Source organism: Neopsephotus bourkii, unplaced genomic scaffold, assembly GCF_033783945.1.
Source record: "Neopsephotus bourkii isolate Nb327-2 ecotype Australia unplaced genomic scaffold, CSIRO-AGI_Nbou_v1 NB_1634, whole genome shotgun sequence".
NCBI lineage: Eukaryota > Metazoa > Chordata > Aves > Psittaciformes > Psittacidae > Neopsephotus > Neopsephotus bourkii.
Window position 1 is genome coordinate 172,308 of NW_026902109.1, and position 18,342 is coordinate 190,649.

At 41.0% G+C, this 18,342-nt stretch overlaps 1 long non-coding RNA gene across 1 annotated transcript; it reads left to right on the top strand.

Moving 5' to 3' along the window:
- Nucleotides 1-11,237, top strand: LOC133223300 (uncharacterized). Its single transcript, XR_009728519.1, has 3 exons — nucleotides 1-313; nucleotides 3,187-3,277; nucleotides 10,483-11,237. It is a non-coding gene; the product is annotated as an uncharacterized LOC133223300 (long non-coding RNA).
- The last annotated feature ends 7,105 nt before the right edge of the window (nucleotides 11,238-18,342 follow it).

Here is an 18,342-nt window from a genome sequence, read left to right on the forward strand (position 1 = left end):
TTTCAGGGTATATAGCAAAAAATTTGGCAGTGAGAATTTTATTCTGTATGTTTCGTAGAGATGCAACTAATAAGGGGCTGGATTTGTGATCTCTTCATACCTAGCAGCAAGTATGTTAGCTGTCTACTGATTAATTCCACTTCAGTGATAATGCACTCAGTTGTTCTGTTGGGACTTGTGTTTGAGCTGCATCTGGGGTTTAGTGGGTGTAGTGCCAAGCACTTCACTGTTTCTGTCGCCCTTTGTGGCCTGTTCATCTGAGCCTTCCACAGCATGTTGCTTTTCTTGTGCTGGGATCTTGAGGCAGTTGTAGGTAAGTACCAAGCAAATACAGCGCTGAGAGGCAGACAGGTTTGGCACTCGTAACATAAGTCTTCTAATCAGTAACTTCAGGAAAGAGGATCAAAGCCTGATTCTATATCAACACACAACAAACACATACAACCAACCAGTGTGTTTCCGTTCCTAGACTTTTATTTTGTATTTAAAATATTCCAAGAAGTGTTTTCATGCACAAGGTGATTTTACACCAGCATTCTGGAAGGATTTCTGGATATATGGAATATGCTCCTGGACAGCATCTACTAGCTTCCTCAGGAACTGATGCACTTGGCAGTCCAAGACCCTACAAGACCCTACTGCTGTCTTTAAGCTACCTTAAAGGATCTGAAAGGAAGGGGGACAATCCCATGATGATTCAGAAGAGGTGGAACACCCACCCTGCCTCTTTTTAATTGCTAACCCATTAAGCAGATAAACTCTTAATGACTGCATATGCATTTCACTGGTTATGGAGCTCTGCTGGAAAGGGCTCAGGTTAAACATAAAAAATACAAGTTTGTGCAACAAGGTGAGGCTAATAAGTAGTTATTGTTTAATAAAATAGGACATTGTCTATTCTAAACCAGTGGTAATTCAAAACCAGTGAGACAAACAAAAGTATTGTGATCATTTGTCTAGTACAGCTCTTTTGGATGTAAGTTGTTCTTACAAAATTGTTATTATTCCACCTCATTAAAAACTGAAACAAGGTGTTAATGTAATGATATGATAATGTGCGAACAGGGTAGTCAAAGCTAAAGCTGAGAGAGAAATGGGAAATAAAAGTATAAGTATGTGTTTAAAAGTTTCTGGACAAAGTTAAGGGCTCTCTGTGGTGGTGTGACTTAGGTCTCTCCCAGTGATATTGTGCAAGACTATATTGTCATGTTTCCTGGTGGCTAAGTAATTTGGAGTAATTTTCTCCCCAATTTCAGAGTGAGGAAAATGCAAATACTCCATTGTCATTTCATATGATCTTCTTTAATTTACATTAGGCATACCTAACCATTTAATGTAATTTCTAGCATATCATCTTTTATAACAAAAGCAGCACAAAAGTGCACAGTGCAGTTTTCAGAAAATACTATTTTAAGTTGTTTTGAAAACTATCAAGGGTATTTTATAAAATACTAAGAAAAATATAAATTCCATCTTCTGCATAATTATTCACTGTAACAAATCTGTAATTGGTTTTAGTAGGAAAATGACTTGGCATGTTACAGCAGTGTGTACATGAGCTTATATGTGTGAGGGAGTAAAATAACTCATACGGTTTTTCATTAAAGATCATAAATATTTAGATTTTAAAAATGTGACTTTGAAAGGCAATTAAATAAAAACTGATTTGTGATCACAGTTTCTATGGAATTCTGTGTCCTGAACTGTCAAGTGAAGGCAGTCTCCCCCCACTGTGATCCCTTACTTGCTCTATCACATCATATTAAATTGCCACATCTTAGTATATCACATTCAGCTATGTATCTTGAATGGCTTTCACAAATTTTTTTTTATGTATCTATTAAGATGGAGAAAATGTTATCCATCACATATTGTTCAGTGAAGAATCTCCTCTATTTCCCATTCTAATATTTGAAAACATCAAGAAAAAGAGTTGCTTTTACATCATGTTTCATATTTGATGGAGTCTGAGTCCATAGAGGCCTTTGTGGCCACTGGTTACACAGGAAATTTTTTAACACTGCTCTCAGCTGAAAATGTTGCTTTGTTTGAATGGTTGCACATGAATCCAGGCTCTTTTCAGAATTTCTGTGCATCGTGTTTGTCACCTTCAGAAATAAAGAAAGACCAGATGATTCAGATGCATAGTGCCTACGCAGCCTAAGTTGAGGTATGTGAACATGATTGCTCAGATCAACAGAGACAAACAGGCCAAGTGTGTTAAAAATTGGATAGATACCAACCTGCCTGATGCTGCTTAGTCAAATGCAGCCTCTGGGTGCTGAAAATATCATTTTATCCCCTTCAAAGCTTTTCCTCTCATAGAGCATTACCTTTTCTCTGGAGAACAGCTCCACTTCATACCCCAAAACTCGGGACAAAGCATTTACATAGCAGGCAAATTGTAATTTTCACCCTCTGCAAGTATTGTGATGTCCTGTTTTGGTCCTTGATGTGTCTTCTTTATGTTTAAATTAGAGGCCAAAAAAAAAAAAGGTACAAACACGCCTGCTCCAAATGCAGCCATATCAAATTGCTCTCTTTGGTTCTCCTTTATCTTTGTTTCTTTCCATCCTCAAGTATGGTGATGCTGGGGGATGGTTAATTCATAAGTCACATTTCCATTCACTAGCACTTTTTTATTCTCTTAGAGTGCAGTGAAATCAGTTTCAAAGAAATGTCCTGAATAATTTCCTTATTTATGCTTCTTCTATGGGTTTTCCTTAGAGGTGCACTGATTTCCAAACCAAGCTATATTTGAAATGCAACTTAGAAAGTCAGTTCACTAACCTGTTCTGAAAACGCTTTTTTTCTTATAAAGCCTTCCTGTTCCTCAGTACTTTGATGGCCTGTAATTAATGATGATACATTTCTTTAGCAGTCAAAGGGCAGAGAAAACATTATATTAATATGTCCCCAGCTGAGTGTATGCTATTTGCTGGTCTTTTCAGGAGTAAATAAATGCTCCAGTTTCCAATCTGAGCATTCAGATAATTTATATAGTACAAAATTCACTGCCTGTAGATGTAGAAGCAACAAAAGGTTCTAGGTTTCAGCTCTCTGTATAACATTTTTAAAACCAGTGATAGTAATTACATGGTCCAGAGAGGAAAAAGTGTTGGCCTCTAATTTTTGTTCAGTTTACTTTCTCATGCAACCTGTCCTTTCATTTTCTTTACTTTCAAGGAACAGATCTCCAAGCACAGATCTCTTCCTGCTGACTGGCAGTATTCCTTGTTATCTGATGGCCAGCTATGGTTTTAAGAGAAGAAATAAGGTAAGTTTTTGTCAGCCTTTGAGCTTCACAGTCCTAAAGTAACAGGAATGTAAGAAACACAGGAATGGTGGTATTTGGACATCCTGGTCTCACTGTGGTGTGTCATCTTCAGAATAAGACCTGAAAAGCTTCAGCAGGGGTAGCTCAGAGCAGAAGGATATCCTCTATTCATGTGGTGTTTAGTTATTCTCTGTAAGCAAGCAAGTTTCAACTTTTGAAGTCAGAAAGCAAAGAAAGCAATATCCAGAGGCACTGCATGCTCCAGACCACCAAATTTCATCTTATTCAACTGGATGAACCCTTCACACATGAAGTTGATGGCTTTCAGCAACAGTGGAAGGGCTGCAGGCTGGGGCTAGGCTCAGCCTGGCCAAAGCACAGATAATAGCCCGGGTATGAAGATCTACATAAACATGTGTTACTGTTCTGACTCTTGGCCTGGGCAGATGGCATGAGGCAGAGTAGAGACAGCCTGATGGTGGATTTGATCTGGCATAAAGAGGGTCAGAAATATGAGAGGGTATGGTGGAGACTCAGAGGAGGTGAAGGGTGTGGGCTTGGAGCTACTCAGCCTGCTTTTGGGTCATGTCTTCACACTTGGAGACGATGCACCAGCACATGAGCTTGGGAGTTTCTTGTGTACTCTGTAACATCAATGATAACTGCTTTCATTTTTCCCACAGGGAGGTTAACCCTATTCCCTGCAAACTTTACTGGCTCGCAAAATATTGCCTCACAATTGTGTTTGTGCACAGCAAGCAAAGCTGATCTGCTGCTGCTGCTGGGCTAGATAGTGGCATCCAGAAACCCAGGCTGTTGATCCTCTGTCAGTTGGCATCACATCTCTGCCTTCCAGTGCAAAGCCATGTCAGCAGAGTGGCGCCCATTTTGGATGATGTTTTTGTACTGTAGTTGCAAAATCACTTTAATCTTGGGGCACTGCCAGATCCTCAATGCTCCCTTTTGACACCTAGGCTTTTCAGAGGCACTTTCTGTTCTTTTGGGGAGTCTTTTGTCCTCTATACATATAAGCAGGGAGCAGGAACACATTCGTTGCTCATATGTAAAGTAATGGTGTTTTCCTTAGCTCATGCCACATTTTGGTTAGCAGACAGAGAACTGGAAAAGAAACAGTACATCCACTGATGACTATTGCTTTTCACAGAAAGGGTTGAATTCAGATCTTGTCCAGTCTATCCTAATGGAGAGATACTCCTAATACTTTTGGTTGCTACCTGCCTTGCATGTCATTCCAGTTTGGGAATTGCCGCACCGCGACTTACCAACAGTTGGAAATGAGAGGTCTAGGACTGGGCTGCTTGGTCTGGAGATCACCTTTCTGGTCCCTCCCTCCCATTGCAAAGGGTGGCTGCTCTAAAGCTGCTCAGTGTGACTCCCTTGAGGTTGGGTCAAAGTCCTTTCTCAAGCACCTTAGGGCCTGCTTTTCCATCTGGCTGGTTTGTTTGAATGGTGTATAATTACGGCGGAGCCAGTACCTGCTTGCTACCTTGATTAACCCTGGGTACAACTGCATCTCCATAACTATGCTTACATACATGCTCTGTTCTCACGGCCTTTTGCTACTCTGCTTTTTCAGTTAGCCACCCAGCAGTTGAAATATCAGGCATGTTTGGTGGTGTATGGGAAACACGGTGCTTTCGGAAACCCTGAGTGCTGTAACATGGTCTCCTTGCTGGTATGGTATTGTTTGCATGACTTGATCAGCATGGCTATGTCGTAATGAGGCTGTGTGTCATATGGCTTGTTCTCCCAGAAAATATAGGAACCTTTGGGGATGCTAAGTGGTTTGACCTCATTGCAAGTAGAGTTTCTAGTCTTGCAGTGTGGTTTCACCCTGTGTGGGGAATTCCATAACATGTCGACACCTTAATTATGTGGCTTGTTTTTCTGAAGCATGTCAAGCCCTTCCAGTACTTGAGCAGCATGATCACACACAACAAACACAGTCAGGACATGGAATGGCTTGGAAAAATGCAGACATAAACTCAGAACACCTCAAAATGCAGCCAAACTGGGTTTTCCAAGAGTGAAAATAAATACTAACAGTTTCCTTCTTCAGATAAGTAAGAGGAGGACAGAAAATACACAATATGAATGTGTGCTCTGTATATGGAAAAGGTACATTTCTGCATTGTATTTTCACCAAATAAAAGGTAGGAAAAAAACCTCAAAAGATTGTGACATGCTCAAGGCAAGGGACTAGTTACAACAGTGAATCATGAAAGAATTGGCAAATGTAATAATTGATTCACTGACAACCCTTTTTTAAATGTTTCTGTCAGCTGGGTTTGGGCCTGGATGGCCAAAAGAAAGCCATAATAATGAGGTCTGCTGACAGCCCGAAGCTTGACAGTGATCCAATGCAGAAAACAACCAGAGATGGGCAGAAAATTAACAGTGAAAAATTGTGCTCTTGTACCAAATGACAGTGATTTTTACTCCAAATTCATCAGCTCAGAATAACAAAGGGAGAGAAAGGCTCGAGCAGTCTGACTGATCTCTGGGCAACTGTGAGCCATCTATGGAGCATGGCCACATTATGGCAAATATGAGTCAGAATAGACATTATCACTAGAGATAAGGAAAGATTAATGCTACCCACCATGTGTATTGCTGCAGCTGTATCTGGAAAGCTGCATACACAGTGCTGGCCATCCACAGTCCCATTCACTCAGGTGCAGAATTGCACAGAAGTGCTGCTGGCGTGACACGTGTCTTACGAGAGGACATGCAGATGAGTGCAAACCAGATGTGAGTAAATATGGGCTGAACATTAGGAGGTTTCTAATCTGGAAAGGGCAGCATTGGGAACAGCCTTCCAGAAGGAAATGACGTACCTGACCTTAAGATAAACTTACCAAGCATGGTGAGAAGAATGAGGTGGTTTATCTGCCTCTAATAGCAGATACTGAGCTTGGTGAGACACAATGCTTCAGTCCTGTGCCCTGTTGTCCTACTCTGCTTCTGACCAGAGGTTCAAGCCTATGGTGCACTTTTATGACCAAACTTCTTGCCCAACAAAACAGGGATGTTATTGTGACAGTGCCAAGAGTGTGACCTTCCCTGCCCAGTGCCATCCATCCCAGCATGAAAAGAGGGATGGAAAAGCTCTGAAAGAACTTCAGAAAAAGTCAGCCTTAGGAGTTGGTGTGAAATTAATCAAACTCTATCAGACTGCATGCAAAGTGACTTTTTTAAACTCAGCTGGCAACCGAGTATCACTCAGCCATTCGCTCACCTGACTGGGATGGGGAGAAGAATCGAAAGAATATAAAACCTGCAGATTGAGATAAGAACAGTTTAATAACTAAAACTAAAGTACAATATAGTGATAATAGAAATAATACTGACAATAACAGTATTGATGAGAATAATAGGGAACAGCAACAACAACAAAAGAAAGATCAGAAAACACAAGGGATGCACAATACCACCGCTCATCACCGGCTGACCTATACCCATCCCCACCCGAGCAGCGATCTGGGCCTTCTGGGTGACTCCCCCCAGTTTATATGCTGTGCACGACATGCTGTCCTGTCTCTGCTTCCTCCCAGATTCTTGTGCCCCTCCTCACTAGCAGAGCATGAGACTGAAAAGTCCTTGGATCAGGGTAAGCGCTACTTGGCAACAACTAAAACAGTGGTGTGTTATCAGTGCTGTTCTCAGACTGAAGCTAAAACACAGCACTGCAGGAGCTACTAAGAAAAAGTAACTGTTACAGCTCAAACCAGGACACAAAGCCACATCTCGCTAAGTCATTTGGAATGAAAAACTGGAAACGGGGGCAGTTTGCCAATTTATTCAGCAGCTGTAGAGCTACGGCTGATCAGCAGCTTTCTAAAATTAAAACACTCACCTAAGACAGATTTTCTTCATGACCAAGCAATCTTTTTAATAGATTCAGTAAATAGAATGTTGTGTAGTAACATTTCTTCCAATCCTAAGGCAGTCAGTTATAAGTTATCCTTATGATACTGCTTTTCAATTCCTTTGACATTTTCTACTGCTGTTCTTTTTTTTTCTTTTTTTTTTTTTTTTTTTTTGCTTTAAGAAAGTGTTTTTCACCCATATTATCATTAGAAAAACCTAGACCACCTAGACAACTTTTATCTGCCAATGGATGTAGCAGGCTGTTTTACAGATACTTCTTAGGGACTCCAAGAAGTTGGGGGCAATTTAAGTTCCAGTTAAAGCTTCTTTCTTATCTGGACTAGTTAACTTTATCACTTTTTCTTTTATTTCCACGGGAGGTAACAACCCACTGCTGGGTCACTTTTCTTCTCTGTGTGCTCTTCACTGCCCTGTTTTGTGAAGCTTAGGTTTCTTCTCATCTATATTTGAAAGATAGGGAGGCATTAGGAAGCTGCAGACATTGTACTTGCCAATACTCTGACACAAGAGGAGAAGCAAATATCAAGAATTAACTCGTAGATCCCTTTACTGCTAAAATGAAGACATGTTATTTCTGTCCTCCCCAACGTCTGCAGCCATGTCAAAAGTACATCACGATAATGGTTGCAAGGGCAATCCATACCAGCTGTCAATATGTCTCACACTCAAACTGACTGCAAATCAGTTTTCTGCATTCACAGTTTAGCTTTAGCTCTTGCATATTTAGCTGTTTTCATGTTTTCCAGGCAGCATGGGCTGTGAACAAACTGTATAATCCATGTGTGCTTTTGGAAATGTTTTGCTTCACCCAAAACCAGAGTTGATGGCAAACAGAGCTTTGCAGAGGAAAGATGCTGATTTGCTTTGCAGCTTTGCCCACAGCTCAGCTGATCCTGGCTGTGTTTCAGAGCACAGATTTCAGTAACGGGAATGAACCAGCATGTCAGTCATTGGGGTCTTTCTTTTAGCACCATTAGCAATTGCAGCACAAAAGGGAAATGAAAAGAAAGAGTCATTCAGCTGGAGTTAACTGGGTCTTAGTCTTTTGTCTAGAAAATCCTTAACTTCCCCATTGAAGTCTGGTAACAAATTAAAAACTTTTGTCTGCTTGCCCCTCAAAATCAGTTCATGTCAGTAATGCTTTTAGCTTGGATAAAGGAAAAGGGTGTTGCAGGTTGGATTTACAATTCATTAAGGAAATTAATTTACTCTTCTTATACAGGGTTGAAGTGTTTGGGGCATGGGCCTAGGAGAGAGGCAGGGTAGAGAAATGGTGCTAACATGTCCTGCTTTGGGAATGCCTTTTGAGTCTCATGCTGAAAGTGAAAGGCTGTGAAAATCGTCTTATTTTCTTTATATGTGTATGAAGAATCCAGAAAGAAGGGAGGAATGAAGGGAGGGAGGGAGGAAGGAAGGGAGGAAGGGAAGAAGGGAAGAAGGAAGGGAGGAAGGGAGGAAGGAAAGAGAAAAATAAATAAATAAGGAAGGAAGGAAGGAAGGAGGGAGGGAAGGAGGGAAGGAAGGAAGGAGAAAGAGAGAAAAAAGAAAAAGAGATAGAAAGAAATAGAGAGAAAGAAAAAAGAGAAAAAAGAAAGAAAAAAGAAAGAGAGAAAGAGAGAAAGAGAAAAAAAAAGAGAAAGAAAGAGAGACAAAGGAAGAGAGAAAGAAAGAGAAAGGAAGGAAAGATTCATCTAGAAAATGTTTGGGATGTTTTACCCCTCTTCACATTCCTGGGTATTTGCAGTTTGTTTGGTTACAGAGAGATCAGTCAAACCTTCTTTGGCAGCAAAAGGGGGTGCAACACACAGGGAATAATACACCTTCCCCCGGAATGGATAGCAGCGCTAGGACAGGTCCCCAGAAAAACAGTCTCCATCCTACGCAGGGTCAGGGAAACTCCTGAAGCAGCCCATGAATGAGGGACCCCGTGTGTAAGGAAAGGGAAAGCTTCTTTCGAAATGAAACAGGAGAGGGTCTGACTCAAATTCCTCAGAATGCATGCCAGGCAAAAATAGCAGTCCAGACAAGTTGTTCTTTGTTCTTATTGATATGGTTGAGGAAACAAATCTTTGTGCATGCTCTTGTACAGAAACAAGCTGTACATTGAGGGATGCTGCTTGATAACATGGTCAAACTCCAGCATTTGTCTTTGTGGTTTCTTTGGGGGATTATGAGGTCTGCTGTGGTTTTGTTGAAGGCAATGAGCTGGTCCATTCAGGAGGGTTGAAGTCACACTTCAGAGTGTTGTAAGCATCACAATCTCATTTTTAAGTCACTGGTTTTATGATTGAGGAAATAATCCTGTGCAGAATAGGAGTTATTATTTCTTTTGGATTTCTGACATTTACCCTGATTGCATGTCTGTGTTTCTATCACTCATGTCAGAGTAAAACCTTTTCTTTTTGGCAGATTTTCTCTGTTGGAATTCACTTTTGCATTTGATATGTCAGTGTTGCATGGCTGCATATTGACTTTGTAAAACTTTTTACTTAAAATGCCAGGATAATAATATACTTTGCTTCAGTGTTTGTCATGATCCCCTTTTGTTCAGGCACTGACTGCACTTCTTTAGATGCGGATGTGAAATAAGCCTTATTAAAATCTGGCTAGATCTGATCTGTAGCATTAATTGTACAAGGTGTTAGTACCGAAAATCATAATTTGGGACGTTTCAGTACCTTTACTCCATAATATGAGGCTACATATTTGCACTACATTAACATACATGCCTTTGAGGGGTGGAAAAAATTCTTCAATAGACCCACAACCCATGACTGCTGGATACATTCACTTTTGAACTGATTTAGTATAAAAGGGAGTCTTATAACTATTTATCATGTTGAAAAGAATTCCTTAATCTTTATGAGAAGCAGACACCTACAATTATCATTCAGTAATTTAAAATGCCAGTTGCTTTCCTTTCTGATACAGATAATATACATCTATGTGTGCAGTAAAGACGTGTACTAATCACATGTTGCATTAACAGGATAGGAAAGTTAATCCCATCCCATATAAAAGTATAAATATCATTACCTGAATCAAGATGAACATGACATTCCTGGTGAGTGAATCTATTTTTGGAAAATCATAGGGTTGGAATAAGATTAAAATAAAAAAGGTCAGATTTGAGTCTGTAAAATATTCCCTGTTCCACAAAAAAGTTTGCAACTTGTTCCTTTCACAAAACCTCTGGTTTATCTTCCCTGTAATTTTGGCCTGAGAAGTTCCAGCTAAATGTTGAGGTTGACTCAGACGGTCTTACTACAAACAGACGTTGCCTATTTTTGCAGAGCAAGTTTACAAAGCAGGCTCATTTGAAATGGTGACTTGTGCCACCCTTACATCACCCCTGAATGCCAAAACTACCTTTGAACTTTTCATAAGGCAGAATTCAGTTGGTTATACTTAGGCAAAGCTGTTTTTTATCTGGTGGAAAATTTTTAAAGTCAACCTGCTCTTCAGCCAGTGCATTTTTACTCTGATTTAAGAACACAGAGAACAAACTACTTGTGGCCTGTGAGTTTAAAGATCCCACCCAGGCTTTTCTGGTCATACCAAAGCTACTGATGGCAGCCTGAATATCCTTTTGTAGCTTCTGTAGCCACTATAAACCTTCCTGCTAATGAACAAGTATTTTCTTCTGAGTTATTTATTTAATAATAAGAAATTAGGGTTGCATTTGAAACTACCATGTTATGATTTTAAGCTCCTACCCATTTTGCACATGAAAAAACACATTTTACAAAAGCTTTGGTTATGCCAGCCAGGGTTGGAGATGTCCTCTTGCATCCAGTTATCCTCTTGGATAATTTGGCAGTGTTGATTGATAAGAGTTTTTTTCCCAGATGAAAGCACTATGTGTTTGACTCCCAAGTATATAATATGCACTCAGGCATTTGGCCTCTGAAGCAGCCATAAGCAAGGCAGGCAGAGTCAAGGAGCCCACTAAAGTACGTATGGTCTGAACAAGGGCTAATTCATTACTGAGAATAACTTTGAACTGACAGAGAAAGTCAGTGCTTCTTGGTGTAGGAAAGCCAGCTAATTCTTCCAAGACTTTAAAGCACATTATTTTTAGTTCAAAATAATCATGGGCTATTAAACATAAAGAGAGAAACTGTGAGAAGCCCTGTGTCACTGAGCACGCACCAGGAAAGTCTCACTGCAGCAATTTTGTGCTCCTACATGCTGATGGAGACATATGGGATTTCAGGTCTGATACCGTATGTCTATTCCTATATGAACTAGATGCCCTTGTGTCACCCAGAGAAGATAAGTAGTCCTTTTTAAATACCCCTTTTCAAATTATTTAGAAACAAAGAAAAAGAGGTATTTCTTGAGACAGAAAGGAGAATTAGGAGTCAGCAAAATTGCTTCTGTTTGTTCTCTGCTCTCCACAGAGATGGTCACCATACCTGTATACAGTGGAGGAAGGGATCTATTCTAATCTGTTTTTTAAAGGTTATACAGGAGGTTTTGTGGAAAAGCCCAGAAATAGCTGAGGATAGCTAGACCCATGATGATACAGCCAGTACTGAGGTCTTTGTACCCAAACTGAAGGCAAAGCAGACTAACCCTGAGAAATGTGTGGTCATCGCCAGAAGAAAGATTACCGTATTAGGCCACATTTTCCAAGGAGACGATCTAATACTGAACTGGATGAGTCAGCTGAGAGGGAGCACTGTGACTAGAGACCTCGCAGGAGTACCCAGCCAGGCGTGAAGCCAATGATCTTCCCAAATCAACAATTTCAGAACAAATTACAGTTAAATAAAGAGATTTATTTTGAGATGTCTTTGGTAGCTGCATCCTTAAGCACAGTTCTGGTCTGAGCATCAGATGGAGAAGGCAACATCCAAGAAAGAATTCAAGTGGCAACAAAAGTTAAAAAATAGCATGTAGAGCTCCCAGCAAGGTTTCCTACTCTGAGCAAGGAATAGATGCAGTTTTATTTGTACCTAGTTTAGAAGGAAATCTCTGCAATGGTGAACTTGGTTCTCTCACTTACAGCCTTTTGCTGATCTCAGCCACAATTCTTGCCGAACAGCCTCCAGGGCATGGAGACAATGAGAGTTGCTTCTCAGGATCAGTGGGTTTTAAAATAATCCAGAGAAGTGCCTTTGTAAGGGAACAAACCCAGTGTGCCATATTTAAGGGGAAGGACACAATGTTTTCCAACAGAAATGGATGTGTCCTTGGCTTTGCTCATGCCAAACAGGTCAGGGTCTGAAGTACCCAATCCAAAATGAGATGGGAGGTGACTCCTGCTGCAAGTGGGGGGAACCTGAGAGGTTCAGCATTGTGGTGACACTGATCCTATGAAAGCTGTTTTCTTGCATAATTCTGGTCCAAATCTTGAATAATCTAGAATGAACGAGTTGTTTGATGCCTGGATATTTTGCAGGGATATAAGCAACACTGCCCTGACTACAACATGTGTAATCTATCTTTGCAGAGGACAAGCACTAATGATACTTTTCCAAATGCCTTATCAAGAATACTCCGTGGTAACAGCTGCTCAAGAAGAACTCATTGCAAATTTAAGCTTGTGGCATTGTATGTTTGTGATGGAGAAAATTAGCAGGGACAAGAGTGTCTGTGGTCTCAGTTACAGGCCCAGGGCTGTTCCCTCCCTTGCCCTTGTCACTGGGAGGGACAGTTGCCCTATGAGATGTCACTATTCCTACAGCTCCATAAAAGAAGTCATGCAGGTATTAACCTAGGCTATTCCTGAGACTGGGCACAACACTGTAACAGCAGGGCCAAGCCCTCCTATTTTCTCCAGCCAGAGTTTTGTCACAGTAGGCAGAAGAGCTGCTCATTTTCACCCAGCGTTTTAGCCTCTGGTCTCAGGGCACTTGCACTTCACCAGCAGAAGCAGGAAGCAGAGCAGCCTTTGTTCCTTCACCTGTGACACTGAGGCAAAAATATGCAGCTTGGGGGCCAGCCTTACAGGAGACAAACCCACCTTTTCTGTATTTGAATTGTAGAGAAGGGGAAGATTTCAGCAAATCAGAGGCAGGATTTGGCCCATTGAGTTTTTGCATATAATAGGTAGCACGTCTCAGGTGGAGAAAAATGTTCTTTAGTCAGTATCTTTTACTTTATTGCAATTACCTTTGTTATGCTAATACAGTCTTACTGATTAAAGATGCCAAGTTTCCCCATAATAGCCTTGAATTACTACTAGGGTAATGATATTTCCATTTCTAAACATCCTGTGGTGCCATCCAAGTCACATCTATATTCATGTACATACCTAATATGAATTATTCTTGCAACATTTACATCAAACATCCTTCCTGCATCAAAAATACGTAGTTAAAAAACAGCTTCCCCATGTTTTAGCGCTCATCTTACTACTGTTATTATAAGCCCTGTGCTATTACTGCTGTCTATTTAAGCAGGTTTCAAAGGATATTTGCAACACTTGGTGTACAAGGCTGAGCTCTGGGGGATGTGTGACAGTGGGTGACATTGGATGAGCTATTTGCTGGTGCTATTCATCATGCCTAATATGTCCTACTGCACCAAGGGTGCATGTGTGGTAGGCACACCCAATGATGGTGAAACATAGAAATCAAATTACTGCTGCTGAGATAATTGATTCTAGCCAGGGACAGAGGTGCAACTGGGGTGTGTCACGGCAGCTCTGTCACAGTAAAAGTGAGTGCAGCAAAGAAAACAATCACAGAGAGGTCTGACAGCGAAGCTGACACACTGGTAATCGTGTTTGGTACAGCCATGTGACAGTCTCTGGCTCAAAATCTGTAGAAATTTGTGGCATTTAAGCCACTCACAGCTTGTTTTAGGAGAGGGCTGATATGTTAACCTGAGCTTTAGATAACCTCTTGCGATGCTATCTCCATGATCTGCATTTTTATCCAAAAACTCAGTGCAGCTTGCCACTTTGCTGGCTGCCATGTTACCTGGATGTTCAGCACCTTTCAGGAGCACGCCCATGCCCTGGCCAGCTCGAGGGGCTTCAGATGTAATCTTGTTACAGCTGTCTCATACCAAATCAAGATCAAAAATTTTTTTGCTATGATTTGCTATGATGTATTAAATGTTAAAAAGATGGTGGCCATTATTAATGAAATTGAAGTCTTTCCTAGCTGAAAGTTACCATAAAATTGGATCTGAACTAATGTAATTTCAAGGAAATGTAATATGCTGTGATCTTAGATACCAGCAAGAGGTCAAACCTGCTACATACCCTCTTTTATGGTCTTCACAATGTTAGTCCAATTTGCAGAACCAACACATTAAACCCTCAGCCCTTGTGCTGTGACCCGTGAATAATACTAATAGGATTGATACGTCTGAGTGGTGCTCCGCATCAAAACTCCTGTTGAATTTGATGGGAGCTGCTCTACTTCCCGCATTCTTCCTGCAAAACCTCTGCTATCACCTCCTCTGAAAGGCACTCACAGCCCAAGCAACAGAGGTCCAACCCATGGTAATACCTAAACCACCTATAGGACAAATGAACTTTTCTTTCTTTAGCAGAAGCATAAATCTTTTTTTAAAACCAATAAAATTCTGTAGCCATGCCAAACGGGTTACACTCTCTCTCCCACTCTGGCAGTAGTGAGGAAGTTATATGATTCTGAGTTTTATATGGTTTATACTTTTTTGTAGTTCAAGTAATGCATGCTAGCTCCACTTGGATTTTGGTTTTAAATCTTCAAGTTACCAAAATACTTATCAAAATGAGAGCCTTAGCATCAGCTTCTCTCCTTTCTTCCTTGCTTCTCCCTTGCCTAAAGACAGCATCAGATTATTGTATCTATCTAGAGGCTGTTACAGTAAAAACTGTATTGCACTGAGTCTGGAATAACATTTGATGCTTATACTCACACGGAGAACCTGGTACTCTATAGATTTCTCTACTTTTGTATATTGATAAATATATAAAATACCAATATATTTATACATTTACCACCCCAGGGTATCTCCAGCCTGGCACATCTGACCCCACTGTGGGACATTAGTTTCTAGGTGGCCATCTCCAGAGCTTGCTGGAAAGTACAGAGCTCTGTGCTGGCCAGGGAACTACTCCTAGCAGATGGATCCAGGAAATTTCTGATTGACTATGGCAGGAAGGAGCAGCATTTCTGCATCTGTGAGTGAAACACTCAGTCTCCGTTCTTCTTTCATCAATGCAACTGTTATACCACTTTGCCCCAAGAAATATGCCTCTTCCCAGCCTCTGCCATGCTGCAAATTAGCCTTGAGCACTTGCAAAGCCATTTCCTCCACAATTTTAGCATGCTGCTCTCAGCATAAACCTGCTGGCAGAGTGAATACAAGGAACATCGTAAGCTAATCTTCTGTTCTGAAAGCTGGCAGCTAATTGGGGCTCCCCAAGTCAACTGCAGTGACTGCCCCTGGGAAATCCCACCTTTGTGCTGCTGCTGCTTTTGCGGAGCAAGGTTTTCTTCTAAGTCCTGCCAACAGTCTGGTTGAACTTACTGAGTTTTAACCATCCTGTAATCTATAGCTCTTGGGCTGCTATACAGCTCTGTGCTGCCAGACCTGCCTGAGCACACAAGCATTGTCTGCAGGGAGGAGGACGCAGCGGTGCTGGCTGAGAGCAGGTCTGCTCTGGTCCAGTCTCAGCTGAGTCCCACTCGTGTGTATATGCAAGGAAAAATGCAATTCACCCTTTCAGGGATAAGCACAGGTTTTAAAAGGAAATGGGCAAGCAGACATGCAGCACAGCAACAATTCAAATCTGCTTTTACAGTTGTTTATTTATTTACAGTTAAATAAATGTTTTATTATATTAGCAAATATGTTAGGGTTACCCCCTCAAAAAAACCCAAAACTTTTTGTATGACAAGCACTAGCACTGTGGGAAAAAACAAGGGCTGCAGCATGTGAGGTGTTTTCAATAAGAGTCTGAAAGCAGATCACATCAAAACTCCTATCACAGCCTGCAAGATAACAGAGATAATGGCCCTGTTGAGCTCCTGTCATTATGCTGCTGCATCTGTTGCCCTGTATCACTTGCTACCCTCTGACAACAGAGAAGGTAGCACAGTGCCCTCCATCAGCTGTGCTCCTCCTTTTTGATTCAGCAAAAGGGTAGAAAAATGCATGCCAGTGCCAGCATTTAAATCCTCATGGCAAAAAGCATGGATAAAACAATGTGCCCCATAAGGTGGCACTGGGAACTGTTCTGGTGAGGAGTGATGCACAATGTGGGTTTTTGACAAGCCTTATCAGGACTGGGTGCTCACTCTTTGAAAGAGGAGGGAGCACAGAGCATTGGAACCAAGGGTAATGGGGAAAAGGCGGTGATGGATATGAAAAGCCTGGGAACTGCTCTTCTCAGGAAATACGCTGCTGCCTGAAAAGAAAATGTTTCTTCTCTAAGAAGAGCAGCAAACACCATTAGCAATGATAGAAATAGGGAAGAGAATAACTGCCTGTGGTTGTGTGCTGTGCATGGGGGTCCCCTCAGGATGCTGGCGAGAAGCAAGTCACTGGCTGAAAGTGCCGGGAGCAGCAATATCTACTGCGGGAGACATGGTGCCATCGACTCTGTCCTACTCTCAGCCCCATGGCTACTCATTATCTCCCATATGCATCTGTGTGGCCACAAGTCTATGCTGTAGCTTTTACTCCCCAGCCATTTTTACAGGATCTCTTGTTACCTACCCCTTTCATTATCCGATGGGAAATGCCTAACATGGCACTTAAGGAAATGCCATACAGATCCACTGAAGTGTCAAAAACCCATGGTGTTGCCATGGGTTCTCCTATTTCTGATCCCGAAGCCCGCGGACACATCTATCCCCAAGACCCTGGGGAAGGCAGCAGCCCAGGATGGCTGGAACACTCCGCTTGCATGTGGGATGCCCTGGGCAAGTCAATGACAGCCCAGTGCCAAGATGGTCCTCTCTTTATAACTGGTGGCTGGTCCTCTCTTTATAACTGTTGGCTCCTTTGAGCTGTCTTTTCTTCCTTCTTTTACTGTCTTTCACTCCTCTTTTTAACTTTTCTTTCTTCTTCTGTTTAAATGGCTGCTATTGCATGGTTGCTATTGCCCTACCTCTGTTAAGCATTTCTCTTTTTATTTCAAATTTTGATGCATTTTCCCTCAAAGACACATGCTGTTTTAATCAGGAGCAATCAGCCATTAAAACCAGATCAATTAAATAAATTAGTTTACATATTTTTCTGATGATCTGAAACAAACAGGAGAAAACTACAATCTTGCATGTATAATGCTGTTTGTCTGCAACAGATCACTGGAAAATATTGCTGATCTGAGAAGATGATGCCACCTCACCATTAATCTCTTGCTTGAATAATAAAATAACTGTATTGGAATCTACTGCATCCTTTGGAAATCGATATTTTGGTCTCTTTTACCATTTATATTGCAGTTAAGAGCTCTGCTCTGCAGTTTCTTAAAACTATGGCATGTGAGTGCAATGTGCCCTTTGCTTGACTCCACTAATGATGCACTAAATTCTTATTTTTCGCTCTGCTGCTGCTGCTGCTGTCCTTAACACCACTTGCCACCATCAGGAGACAAGGACAAAGCCCTGTGGGACTGTGATGTGCTGTACAAATTTGGAGTAATGTCAACTCCTGCCAATCCTATTTCTAAGGCTTTAAAAAGTGTCGCAGTCAGTGCAACCCCATCTAACTTCAGGGTTAGCATAAAGTCACTGAATAAATGATGTCATATGGTGTCAAAATGATACAAAAATTATATCACTATGGCACTGAGATGATATTGTCGTTTAACAGTATCACGCATAAAGCCACTAAGTAAATGATGCAACCTACATAAATGATGTCACCTGATGTGATGTCATAAATACCATCAGTGAGTAAATGATGCCATATGGTATCAAGTGATGTCATAAATGAAGTTACTATGTAAATGGTTGTTGCTGTACTGAAAGATGTACTTACAGTGACTGTGGTAGGATGAAGAAGGTTATTGACATTTTATTTAAGTTAGTTTAATATTAGTTCATTAATAAAGTATTAGTGTGCTAATAGTAAGTCTATTACATCTAAAAAATTATATCTTGAAACAAATTATTTATTATTGATCAATGCCTCATGATTATTGTGATCTATTATCATTTTACTGCTGATTCATTCATGTGTACATTGATTTTGAT